The sequence below is a fragment of the Saccostrea cucullata genome, unplaced genomic scaffold, assembly GCF_032062105.1.
Source record: "Saccostrea cucullata isolate Sc308-1 unplaced genomic scaffold, CSIRO_AGI_Scuc_v1 ctg886, whole genome shotgun sequence".
Taxonomy (NCBI): Eukaryota; Metazoa; Mollusca; class Bivalvia; order Ostreida; family Ostreidae; genus Saccostrea; species Saccostrea cuccullata.
The window spans coordinates 151,575-163,674 of NW_026924729.1; positions in this window are offsets into that span (position 1 = coordinate 151,575).

A 12,100-nucleotide genomic window follows, 5' to 3' on the forward strand; every position below is an offset into this window, starting at 1 on the left:
AATTATCGACTAAGAAGATTATCAGCAGTCATGATTGAGTCATCATTTCGTATATTCTATTGTCGATACAATGACCTTGTCAGTAAATATAATTTATCATTGAGTCAAATGTCGACTGATGTTTTGCAAACTAATTGTTAGACCATTATTTTCATACTGAAATGATGATGGATTTTCCTTTATTTCCAGATCACGACAAAGAGCACATGGCAAATGTGATAGGCTGACAGGGGATGCTCGCTCCTCCATAGCACCTGATTCCCACTTCTGATATTTTTGAGATCCGCCTTTGCTCTCCTCCTATTATTGGTAAATGGACTTTTGAGCATGAATACTGTTTGTAATCTCCATATATATATCACCCCGATATTTAATATTAGTGGATAAAGAAGAAGGTACGGTTTCAATAAAAATCTTGCCCTGTGATTTTCTTAAAAATGAAAATGATGTAAAAAATGAAAACGCATGTATTTTAAATTGTTGAAATTCCATACATAAAAATTATACAAATCATTTTTCTCACATGCATATCTAAATGCTAATTGTGACGTCATAAACATGTACATTTTCCCGTTTTTTCTTAAAATGTTGCAGAAGACACAATTTTCAATGGAATTTTCTTTCAGAAAACATTGTCCACAGGCATCGCCCAAAAATATTTTAAAATATGTTATTTGTCATTGTATTTTACACAACATATCCAAAAATTAAAGTGGGCGACGGCTGTGGACACTATTTTCTAAAGGAAAATTCCCCTTGAAATGGGTCATTTTGAACCTTTTCTGTTTGAAATAACTGTTACAAATACATCAAACTAATGACGTCATATTTCCAGAATGGTACTTCTTCATGCCATATTCTTTCCTGATCTTTCACAGTCATAAACTCAACTAATATTTAGGCCAGTTTCAGAACTTTTTGAAAGTTTTTAATTTTTAGGGCACAATAAAGCTGAAACCATACTTTCTTCTTCAGCTTACAAAAGAGCAATCACAATCTTTTCTTCACTGATAATACTGATGTTTCTTTTGAATAACCGTCATTTGTATTTTAGATACATGTACATATGCAGATTAGAAATTTATCATTTAATGTCGCATGTGAGGATTTTATCTTTAAAGTTATTCATTATATTCCTCTACGGATTTTTACTATAGAAAAGTAAATCGATATTTTTTCCTGATTTCCTGAAAAATTACCGCTAATAAACCGATTCCCTGCAAAACAGATTGATTCCCTGCAAAATTGTACGTCTTTTTATGAACTATTCGGAACACTTAGCAATTTCTTTAAACTAACGATAAACTTAGAAATGTTCCGAATAAACTCATGAATATTCATTAATGAATCGAAATGCATCGTGAGTCAACTGGTCCCATATCAAACAAAAAGAACTAGTTTACTATTAGCAAACGACAACAGAAATGGCGAGTATTGAATATAACTTTTTAAATGTCTTGTTTGTATCAATATAATAAAAAAGTAAAAGTATATCATTGAGGGGCTCAAAAGATTCCAGTACTCCTCGAGCAAGCCTATTTCATTCGGCGCAATCTTCTCGGGAAATAGACTTGCTCTAGACCCCTCCATATGAGTAAAAAAAATATCGAGAGGAACGTTAAACAATTTACAATCAATCATTGCGCAGCACAGTTAAGGTTAAAAATGGAAATATCGGCGATTTTTTAAGATAAAAAATACATACTTTATTAGGATGGTCGAATCTTTTTAGGAATTCACTGATAAAATGTAATGTGGTTTAAATCTACATGTTGGGGACATTTAGATTTTTTATTTAGACTTGTCATGTATGTTGACGTCACATGACTTTGGCAATTATACTTGTAGTTTAGAGGTCATCTATAAATTTCAATATTGCAAGAGCATAACCAAGTTAAAAATCTTAGTTTATTTTATTATCCTTTTCAACACTATATGTAGTTTGTGAAAAGTGCTGCGAACCTATATAGATTCCCTTTTTTAATTGGTAAAATTTAATTTGTTGGACGGCAGGTTGAATATTTTGCTGGTCAACTACATTAAATATAGCTATAATTAATTTATTTGCAAGATTTCAAGAGGTTCGCAGCACTTTTCAAATATCTTAATGCTTCTTGAGTTTATGTGTAAAATTTTGACAGAATACATTCAGGGTAAGCCCTTGCAATAAATCGATTTATTAGGGCCCTTCCATTACTTTTTCAATGAATCTGCATACAAACACACGAAAGTATCGCTTGTCTGATGAATGCACGTACAGGTTATGAATAAAATACTGAAATAGACATCGCACCCAAATTAATGGCTTTTTATTTTACTGCAAATAATATTTCATTTGAGAACAAAAGACATTTTTCGTTGTACAAAATGTGACTTGATCAGCCTCTGACTGTGTAAAAACTGCGTCATTTTTGCGAGATGACGTCACATTGACAAGTGCATTGCGATCGATGCATCGTTTATGTACTGTTGTGTGGGATTTAACAAACAACAAAACTGCAAATGAGTTTTAATTTAGTATACAGCTATCCAGCTGTTTGAAAAAGCACATAATTTCATTTTGTGGTATTTTGAAGACCTTATATTATGCGTGACGTCATAGAAAACATTTCCCGTACAAATTAGGCCCCGCCTCCTTATTGTAACCTTAACTGTGCTGCGTGGTAGGGCTAGGTATTGACCTGAGATTTCGTATTGCAATATATTGCGATAATATTTAAATGTATTGCGATATGTATTGCACTTTTTTCAATGTAAAAAAATTGTCTTTTCTTACTATATTTACTTTAATTTACATGCAGAATGTTCATGACTATGATAAGTGACCAGCATGGAAATTATTTTGTTGATTTCAATAACAAACTTTCATAAATCCATTTTATTATTTAATGACAAATTTCCTTGATCTAAGCATATTGCCAAACTATCGATATTACTAAATCGTATTGCGATACGATGTTTTATGTCATTGTTTTGCAATATTATACAAATATGGACTCAATGTAGGTCAATATGCATTTATAATGACCCAGGATGACAGATATTTACCGAAGATACATTTAGTATATCGACCGAGGGCGCTAGCCCGAGGTCGATATACTTCATGTATCTGAGGTCAATATCTGTCATCCTGGGTCATTATAAATGCATATTGACCGTGCATTGAGTCCATATTTATTATATTATATAAATAATAATTTCCCAAATTTATTAATGCAATGTATATCATCCTATTATTTACAGAGATAGTTTTATCCATAAATAAGTTGAATGTAAATGTTTCAGAATTTATTGAATATTACTCAGAGGAAATTGTTTCGGCATAAATTTCCCATATCATAATAATGACGCAAGATATCTATCTCCGAATAACACAGAGCACCCCCTCCCCCAGATTGAGAATCGCTCTCGTTTACACTTGCAGACGAAATGCACTGACAAAATATAAATACCTATGTCTTCTAAGAATAGATACAATCTTACATGGCATGCTTGCCAATATTTTCTTTAGTCTCCCTAATTGCATAAACAACGTCAAAACTCTGCTCGCTGAGTGGAAAGGTCGAACTCAACCATGAAATGGTATGTGCTAATTATTCCCGAAAAATATTCACAAATATCCTAGTAATTGGTTTTTATTATCAGTCTCAGAGTTCTTCACTATATGTTTTAAATTTTCCTCACCTTCAACTTGCGAACTTCCATGTTTGTCTAAAGCGAAAGTGAAAACGAGGCAGCTCGTGCGAGTCATTATTCGCTTTCAACTTCGTATTGACCAATCAGATTACCGGATTTCACAAAGTTATATAATATATTGACATATCGATATTATTGCCCAGCCATAATCATTGATATAAACATCATTTGCCGAAGAATTTCCGAAGAATTTCAGATATTTTTTGACACAATTAGTGAAATTGGCGTCGGTTTGTTTAATAATTCAATTTATCTACATCAAACTCTTCAACAAATAACAAGCAATTTTTTTAGACTATACTTACAACACACACAAATCTTCTTAGGAAAATAATTGTCAGACATGGTACAGTGTGTGATGATGTCCAGCTCTAATTTGTTTATGAACAGGTAGTGCATCGAATCCTCAAAAGGCGGAGGAATGTATGGTATATACAAACATCTTTCTTCTTTATTTCTTTCATAAAACGCCGACCTGCAGTATTCAGATATCACGTCCTTTGACGCTGTTTTCAGAAAAAACTCCATATCACTGAGCTCCAACAGACATTCCGTCACAAAAGAATACATGACGTCATGTCTGATTTTAGGTGATCGAAAAGTGATCATGTTTTTCTTTTTATTAACTAAATATTCAGGAGGGTCTGGCACATCAATGTCGTCAAACGAAGGTAGACTTGTAAAATACTCTTTTCTAAGCTTATCTAACACGTCTTTGTGATTCTTATTATTGACCTCAAATGTATATCCTTTCAGCAACAGGACACAGTAAAGGAGACATCTCACGGCGAGGCTGTTTTTGTGAACAGTACCTAAATATAATGGAGAGTTAATGTTTAAAGTATTCATACACAATTATGATATGTCAGACATAAGAATATATTTTTTTGTCATTTGAGTTGTGTATTGGTAAAAATCCTAAGTTAAAAGTCATGTCCAAATAACAATATTTCACTTTTATTCTCAATGACCAGACCGTGTAGTGTGGGTCAGCACCACGAGAATTCCATCGGCATGGAAAGCAAGGTTTTTGACTTGCCCAGATAGCCGAGCGGTCTAGCGCGCTGTTTCTGTACTGCTAGGAGACAGATTCCGAAGGTCGAGAGTTCAACCCCGGACTGGGGCGGAAGTGGATATATATATATATATATATATATATATATATATATATATATATATATATATATATATACATCCACAGTCTCTTTTGACAATAGAATAGAAAAACTGTCAAAATTTTTGGGACATATTTCTACCGTGCTACCGGCCTTCATTGGACATTTGCAGTACAGCGTACAGCGAACAGCGGACTTCGGACTTCAGACATTTTAAGGCGGACTTTTCTTTGGGAGTGGTTTAAAAAATTAAAAAAAAAATGTGAATTATTAAAAAAAGTCAACTGAAAATGTGTAGGCCTCTGATAACTATGAAAAGTTTAAATCGAAGTATTCTGAAATTCATATTTTGATTGGTTTAATTAAAAAGTTTGCAAAGAATTCATTTGTAAACATCGAACTGTCTCGAAATAATCATTATCAAATTTAAGTATGCAATTAAATTGAAAAGTATCAAATATGAACTACAATCTTAGTAAAATGAATTGTGCAGACTCTATAACTATCAGCATATTAGAACCACTTTGACACTTTACTTTTTAATTTCTACACATAAATCTGTAAAATTTACACTTTAAAGCGTAAATTTTGCACTTTCATCTGTAAATTTTAAACACTAATCTTTAAATTTTTCACTTAAATCTGAAAATTTTACATAAAATTATTAAACTGTAAATTTTACACTTTAAAGTGAAAATTTTACACTTTAAAGTGAAAATGTTACACTTTAATCAGTAAATTTTACACTTAAAAGTGTAAATTGCACACTTTAATCTGTAAAATTTACACTTTAATCTGTAGATTTTACACTTTAATCTGTAAAATTTATACTTTAATCTGTAAAATTAACTTTTTAAAGTGTAAATTTTCACTTTAATCTGGACATTTTACACTTTAGTCTGGACATTTTACACTTTAATCTGTAAATTTTACAGATTAAAGTGTAATTTTTACACTTTAATTTGTAAATTTTACATATAAAACTGTAAATTTTACACTTTAAAGTGTAAATTTAACACTTTTAAATGTAAATTTTACTCTTTAATCTGTAAAATTTACATATAATAGTGTAAAATTTACACTTTTTTCTGTATATTTTACACATTAATTTGTAAGTTTTTCACATTAATCTGTAAGTTTTACACATTAATCTGTAAAATTTTACACTTCAATCTGTAAATATTACACATTAATCTGTCAATTTTACACTTTGAAGTGTAAATTTCACACTTTAAAATGTATAATCACTTTAAAGTGTACATTTTACACTTAAATCTGTAAATTTTACACTTTAAGCTGTACACTTTAACGTGTAAAATAAACACTTTAATCTGTAAATTTTATACTTTAATCTGTAAAATTTACACTTTAATCTGTAAAATTTACAGTTTATTTGTTCATTCACATGGTCAATTTAGCAAATTCACACATTCCCAGAAACGCATTTTAAAGCCAACAGACCGTTAACCATGCATACGGAAACGTATTATTGCCACTTGAACAATTCACATTTTTTAATTTCTACACTTAAATAAATTTAACACTTTAATCTGTAAATTTTACACTTTAAAGTGTAAATTTTACACTTTAATCTGTAAATTTCACACTTTAATCTGTAGATTTTACACTTTAATCTGTTAAATTTATACTTTAATCTGTAAAAATTATACTTTAATCTGTAAAATTTACACTTTAATCTGCATATTTTACACTTTAATCTGTAAAATCTACACTTTATTGTGTAAAATTTACACTTTATTGTGTAAAATTTACACTTTCTTTTGAACAACCTGAACTGCAATAGGCTATGATCGAACGGTTGATTTGTAATGTTTAACCTTTGACACTTGAGAAAAAAAATATTAAACTGAGATGTTGACAATTGTTTGTATATTTTTATTTTACATGTACTCGTACCTGTTAGTATATGATAAACAAAGATGGACTATTTCCTTATGGGTCTCGTAATTTTCCCCAGCATAAAAAATCAGGCATCTGCTTTTGTTTCAGTATATATACATGTGTTTCTTTAGTTTTACTATTGTGTAACGAAAAGTAAAAATATATATCTTAAAGATTTTTTTTTATTTGCAGTTCAGATTGATATTACGCTTCTGTAATATTCTTGCATGATAAACGGTTTGTTGTCTTTAAAATGTGTTACTGGGAATGTGTGAAGTTGCTAATTAAATTGACTATTTGAATAAATAAATAAAGTGAAAATTTAAAGATCAAAGACAAAGAGTAAATTTTACAGATTAAAGTATAAAATTTACTCTTTAAAGTGTAATATTTACAGATTAATGTGTAAAATTTACAGTTTAAAGTCTAAATTTTACAGATTAAGGGTAACATTTGCACTTTAAAGTGTAGAAATTAAAACAAAATGAAGTGTCCAAGTGGCACTAATACGCTTCCGTGCCTACCGAAGCGTAATAGTGCCACTTAAACACTTTCCTTTTTTTTCTATTCCTACACTTTAATCTGTAAATTTTACACTATAAAGTGTAAATTTTACACTTTGAAATCTAAATTTTACACTTTCATTTAATCTGTAAATTTTACACTCTAAAGTGTAAATTTTACACTCTAAAGTGTAAATTTTACACTCTAAAGTGTAAATTTTACACTCTACATAACGTGTAAATTTTACACTCTAAAGTGTAAATTTTACACTCTAAAGTGTAAATTTTACACTTTACAGTGTAAATTTTACACTTTAATCTGTAATTTTTTTCACTTTTAAGTGTAAAATTAACACTTTAATCTGTAAATTTTACCCTTTAATCTGTTAATTTTACACTTAAATCTGTAAATTTAACACTTTAATCTCTAAAATTTACACTTTAATCCGTAAAATTTACACATTAATCTGTAAATTCTACACTTTAATATGTAAAATTTACACTAGAATCTGTAAAACTTTAAAGTGTAAAATTTACAGATTTAAGTGTAAAATTTAATAATAATGAAAGCTTAATGTTTTTAGTTTTTTAATATATAAATATGTACTGACTCGTCTTCGCTAGCCAAGGGTTTCTGATACGCTACTCTACTCATAATCCCTTGGCATACGGCGTTGATAGAAGTAATTTTTTTTCCCTCGAGTTTTTATTGGGTTTCGGTGCACCCGGACGAACAATCAGCAAATGTGTTTTTAGCTCTACTGATCAGAGACCAGAAGAGCTTATGCGATAGTAATGCGTCCGGCGTCGGTCCGTCTGTCTGTCTGTCTATCCGTCTGCCTGTAAACAATTTTTCAAAACGCCACTCCTCCTACAATTTTAGTCTGATTTCAATATTACTTGGCACACAAGTAGACTACACTAAGATACATAGAATAGTGCATCGGATTTTAATTTCGATGACCGGAGTTGCCATGGTTACTAAAAATAAAATTTTCTGTGAAATTCCTTTAAAACGCTACTCCTTCTATAGTTTTGGTCTGATTTCAATATGACTTGGCACACAAGTAGACTACACTAAGATACATAGAATAGTGCATCAGTTTTTGATTTCGATGAACGGTGATACCATGGTTACTAAAAATAGAATTTTCAGTGAAATTCATTTAAAACGCTACTCCTTCTACAGTTTTAGTTTGATTTCAAAATAAGTTGGCACACAAGTAGACTAAACAAAGATAAATAAAATAGTGCAATGGTTTTTGATAAGTACAAACCAGTAGAGCTACAGTCTCGACAGAGACTTCTGTTTTTTTTTTTTTTTTTTTGTAAAAGACGATTTTTGCGTTCGGGATACTTCTTGACTCTTTAATCTGGGGAAAAAAAACGCAAGTAAACAACGATCCGTGTGATATAGCTATGGTGTTATCCAATATCTTCTAAATATGTGGTTTAAAAATCTATATTGAAGTTCAGAATTGTACTATAAATAATAAATAAGCATACCTGAACTATTGCCTCTTATTTATTCTTGAATAAAAAACTTTGATTTATTTTTACAACGCGTTCTTATTTATGGCGATGACGCAATCTGTGCATACCTGATAGTTCGAGATCACGTGACGAAAACAATCCCGTCTTTTAACTTCGCCGTATGCTGTCATGAGAAGAGTAGCGTATCAGAAATCAATGGCTAGTGAAGATGTTATTGAATAAACACGTCGATTTTAAAAATGTGCGTATTTTTTTTTTGGGGGGGGGGGGGGAGTTACCTAAAAATATGTTTGACAAACAGAAAATGGAGAATATTCAAAACTCGCAATTCCGTTCTCAGGGAGGGGAGTGCGGAAGGGGGGGGGGTTAATATTCATCTTTTAGATACATTTGCATAAGATATAGTTTCATTGCCTGTACAAGTACTATACCAAAGCGTGTGTGCTTGCGGGAGGGTGGGATCAACTGGCTTTTTAAGTAATGGATATATGTTGAATACTGTTCTATATGTAAAATTATCTGACTGTTTGAGGCCCATTCGGGCCGAAAACTGTCCGATAATTTTACATATAAAATAGTGTTCGGCATATATCTTACTTAAAACATTAACATTTGAATGTCCAAAAGTTACCTGGAGGAGTCAGATAATAACACAATGGGAGTTCAGGCATCCATTGTTTCCTTCCCGTCTGATAAGTAGATGAAAGGAATGAGGCAATAGAAACAGTGAGTGAACTCTTCATTTCATTCATTCAATGCCAGTCGTTTAGCTATGCAGGAAAGGGGTCCGGTGGAAAGGGTTTTTTTTAGTATTTTGCAACATTTTTATTCATTATTTGCATAAATAAACATAAGAACAGACATAATTTTGGGTGATATTATTACAATTATTACAATTACCATGGAAAGTAAAAATATGCGGATTTTTAACCTGGAGTTGTAGTTTATATAATGGAAATTCTTGGATTTTGAAAGTGCGACCATAGGGGAGCAAACCTACCATTATCAAATTCTATCAAATTCTTCCTCAAAAATGGATATAATTCATTTATTTAAAGTGTTGTATCAAAACACTTTAAAAAGGGGAAAGTGTTAATTTTGAAGAAGAATTAAACTCGATTTTTTTTTCATGGATTTGCTATTTTGTCGCAACTTGGTTTTTTTTCCGTTTGCTTTCCCTGAATTTTTCCCTAACATTTCTTTTTTGTTTCTTGACATTTTTAACCTTTATTTCACTCTTCTTCTTGTTATTCAGATACCATCCGATTGTGTTATCACTGCCGTCCGATAATATAATCGGACTGGTAATTATGTTACCCAAACGAAGTTTGTTTTTACTCTGTTTCTTATTATTAAGGTCTTCCGTCTTCAGCGGAAGACCTTCTTGTTATTCTTAGGTTTCTTTTTCACTTTTATTAAGGTCTTCCGTCTTCACGGAAGACCTTATAGTGATTCTACTGATTCTTATTATTCTTTTTTTGACAAAATTTTGTGCACGCGATTTCTCGAAAACTATTCAGCGGTTTTCGATGAAACTTTCACAAAATATGTGTCATTATATGAACCTGTTACTTCCGAAGAAAAATTTGGAAAATTCGCTTCCAGTGCCAAATTATGGGCAATTTCCTGATTTTAAAATGCAATTTTGTCGCCCCTTTTTATCGAAAAAGACTAAGGATATAAACTGGAGACTTATTGGAGATGATAGATCATGACTTTCTGGTTTGCAGAATTGCCTTTTCGTGTGTCGTCAGTACTTCCAGTAGCTACCAGAAGCATACTTTTAAAAATGCTATTTTTCAACTTTTTCGTTTTTCAATATTCTTCATTTATTTTTTGTAAGATAATATAAATGCTTCTTATAATGCTTACTATGTAATTCTGTGTCAAACTAACGTCTTCCTATAATAATATTGTTTATTTTTTTGTTCTCAATGTAGAAAAAAGAAAAGACTAAATGTGTAAATGAAATTCAATACCAAAGTAGAAAAAAGAAAAGACTAAATGTGTAAATGAAATTCAATACCTAATATCTTTTGTGCACCACGGAAAAACAGATCTTAAATCATAGTTATTAGTAATGCTCTCTCAAGAAAGAATATCATTGAATATTGTAAGTCTCCTATGTAATCTAATATTCTAAAGAAAAGGGGCTAAGATTAACTCGCAGCGTTTGGCGCGAAATTTTGAAAAGTGACCCATTGTTTATAATTCTAAGACAGAAGCACAGTTGCAGAAGTATATACAAGTAGATTTAGAGCAGAGGTCCCAATAGCGTAATATGTAGCGCGTTGGAATTTCATGCTGGCAACTTGGGTTCAATCCCCCTTCTATGCAATTTTTTTTTCTGCTAGATTTTTCGTTTTTTACTTCAAAATCGGACGGAAGACCTCTCGTTGCTCGCAACGAGATCGTTTCTAGTTATTCTTTTTTCTTACCGATTTTGTGCACGCGATTTCTCAAAAATGGCTCGATGGATTTCCATGAAACTTTCAGGACTTATGTAACATTACTTGAACCTTATGCATTTTTTTCCGATTTGATGACGTCACTTCCAGTTCGGAGATATTGTCGATTTTACGATTTTTGAAGGGTCAGGTTGTCCTCAGACTTTCTAACAAATGGCTCTAGATAAAAACATTAAACTTTCAGGTATGATAGACCAAAGTCTATAGATATTTATAACGTAATTCATTTTTATCGGAAGTGCCGCACGTCAGCGCTCGCTATGGCCCGAAAATAGACGTATCGCGAATTTCAAAAATTTTAACACCTTTTTTAAGATATCTTTTTACCTAGAAATATTTTGTTAAGACATATAGAACAAAAGAAATGTAGAATTCCAAGACCTTTCAAATAATATCTCGAAAAAAGGACTGGCCCCTAAAATTAGGGGCCTAGAGGGGCCGAAAGTTTTTTCTTTATATCTCAAAATCCATATAGAATTTGTAATACGTCAAAGAAGCAAATTTGTTCTAAATATTAAGCTTAATCTATTGGCGTCGTCAAAATTTGTCCGGCGACGTCACTTTCGGCTAAACCGGAAGAAGTCGGAAAACGCGTATTTATGAAGTTCTTGACAAGTTTTTGGGTAACAAATGTAAAAATGGCCTATTTTGCATTAATTTACATAGTTTTAGAGGATTCAAGCTATTTTTCGGGAGTTATTTCTCATTCTTGTTTAAAAAAAATCTACTTCCGGTCAAACAGGACGGAAGACCTACTCGTTGCTTTGCAACGAGCTTTGCTCTAGTTATTATTATTGTTTTTTTTTCTTACCGATTTTTGTGCACGCGATTTCTCGAAAACGGCTGGATGGATTTCCGTGAAACTTTCAGGATATATGTTACATTACTTGAATTTTATGCGTTTTTTTTTTGTTTTGATGAC